The sequence below is a fragment of the Terrapene carolina genome, unplaced genomic scaffold (assembly GCF_002925995.2).
Source record: "Terrapene carolina triunguis isolate 2854851 unplaced genomic scaffold, T_m_triunguis-2.0 Scaffold740, whole genome shotgun sequence".
Lineage (NCBI taxonomy): Eukaryota > Metazoa > Chordata > Testudines > Emydidae > Terrapene > Terrapene triunguis.
Window position 1 is genome coordinate 2,689,865 of NW_020665091.1, and position 2,420 is coordinate 2,692,284.

General features: G+C 53.4%; 1 protein-coding gene across 1 annotated transcript in view; it reads left to right on the plus strand.

Annotated features, from left to right (window-relative positions):
- FAM131B (family with sequence similarity 131 member B) overlaps positions 1 to 2,420 on the plus strand; it is a 64,257-nt gene that overhangs the window by 58,401 nt on the left and 3,436 nt on the right. The gene's annotated exons all lie outside the window — the stretch shown is intronic.

Consider the following 2,420-nt stretch of genomic DNA (forward strand, 5'->3'; position numbering starts at 1 on the left):
TGGATAAGGGTCGGGGCAGTCAGGGGACAGGTAGGGTGTAGGGGGTTCTCAGGAGGGGGCAGTCAGGGGACAAGAAGCAGGGCGACATAGATGGGGGTATGGTCCTGGGGGCAGATAGTGGCAGGGGTCCCAGGAGGTGGCAGTCAGGGGACAAGGAGCGGGGGGGGGGGGGGGGGGGGGGTTGTGGGGGGGGCAATCGGGGGGGGGGAAGTGGGAGGGAGTGGATGGGGGCGGGGCAGGGGCGGGGCTAGAGCGGGGCTCCTCCCCCCCCAATGTCCTCTTTTTTGCTTGTGGAAATATGGTAACCCTAGGAGTGGGAGCAGTGGTTGCTCAGCCCCTGTGAAAATCAGCCCATAGGTGCTCAATTTTATAAGCAACCCCAAAGTCTGATGATTTTGGCTGGAATGTATGAGGGAACCTGATGGATTTAGCTGGAACAACTAGCTCTTGTGGAGGAGCATGTTGAGTTCAAAACCCTGTCATTCTCAAGGAAGAAGGATTAATCAAGGATTAATGCACTCCTAGGAGAAGCAAACACCAATTAACCCCTGGCTCATGTGGTGGTTTTGTGTCCCCTCTCTCTAGAGTTGAGGCTGAGCATAGGCAGGGGAATGGCTGGGAGTCACAAGGATGAGGCCATTATTATTGTTTGTTTGTGTGTTTATATATATATATACTTGTAGCTGTGAATGGACAGAATAAAGAGGGAATCATCGCTGACACATGCTTCTTCATTCTGTTTTTTTCAATACAGATTATTTAAAATGTGAGAGAAAACAATGGTCAAAAGCATATTCTTCTCCTGTTATTACTGCTTCTTGCTTCCTGACCTGTTGTGCTGTGTCACCTCCTGTAATGATGAGGCCTCTGGCAGACACAACTGAGAGTATCAATTCAGGACAAATTGCTTAGAGCAGGGCAGTCACAGCCCCAGGCTGGTTGTTCTCCACCTCTAAGGCACACCAAACCAGCCAAACAGAGAGGACTTCGGTCTCACCCCACTGGCTAACCATAAATCATATAAGCAATTCCATTAGACACTCCAGTTTCCCAGTATCACCACCAGTGCCACTCATTATGGGGATGAATGGTTAAGAAAACCAATGCCCCACTAAAAGAAAAAAGGTCCTCCCAATCCCAAAGGACCAAGCCCCAGACCCAGGTTAATATACAAGTCATATCTAACCCACAAATCACGCTGTTGCTAATCCTTTAGAATCTAAAATCTAAAGGTTTATTCATAAAAAGAAAGAAATATAGATGAGAGTTAAAACTGGTTAAATTACATGCAGTAATGGCAAAGTTCTTGGTTCTGGCTTGTAGCAGTGATGGAATAAACTGCAGGCTCAAATCAAGTCTCTGGAGTACATCCACGGCTGGGATGGGTCGTTCAGTCCTTGGTTCAGAGCTTCAGTTTCAAGCACAGTTCCTCCAGAGGTCAGAAGCAGGATTGAAGACAAAATGGAGATGATGATGCTGCCTTTTATAGTCCTTTTGCCATGTGGCTTGTGCTTTCTTTGTTCTAAGCACAAGCCACCCCGCACATGGCATGGAAAAACCATAGGCCTATCCCTGCATGCCTTGCTGAGTCACAAGGTGTATCTGCCTTCTCTCAATGGGTCAGTTGTATAGCTGATGGACCTTAATGGGCCATCAAGCAGGCTAGGCAGTGCTAATGCCAAATTGTCTGGGGTGTCACCCAGAAGCATAACATAAGTTTGAATTACAGATAGTATAGAGCCAATACACCTCTACCCCGATATAACGCGGTCCTCGGGAGACAAAAAATCTCACCGTGTTATAGGTGAGACCGCGTTATATCGAACTTGCTTTGGCCTTCCTTGTTCCCTGACCGCCCCCTTCAGAGACCCCTGTCCCTAATCACCCCCAGGACCCCACCCCCTACCCAACCCCCCTGCTCCCTGTCCTCTATCCACCCCCACCCCCCACCCCCTGACAGGCATTCAGCAGTGGCGGCTGGAAGCAGAGCAGCCCGGCCCCAGCCCGCTCCACTCCGCCACCACCCAGCCGCGGCGTTCTGCTTCCCACCGTTGGTGAGTGCGGGGAGGTTGGGGAAAGGACGCCCCCCGCACTCACCTGCGGCAGGAAGCGGAGTGACGCGGCCCCAGCCTGCTCCATTTTCCTTGCCCCGGCCCCAGCCGTGTCGCCGGGGGAGGGGGGCTGGGGAAAGGTCCTGCACTCACCTGCAGCGGGAAGTGGAGCGCCGCGGCTGGGAGCTGGCAGAGTGGAGCTGGCTGGGGCCGGGCTGCTCCGCTTCCCGCCGCCGGTGAGTGCGGGGAGGTTGGGGAAAGGACGCCCCCCCACACTCACCTGCAGCAGGAAGCGGAGTGATGCAGTCCCAGCCCACTCCACTCTGCCACCTCCCAGCCACGGCGCTCCGCTTCCCACCGCAGGTGAGT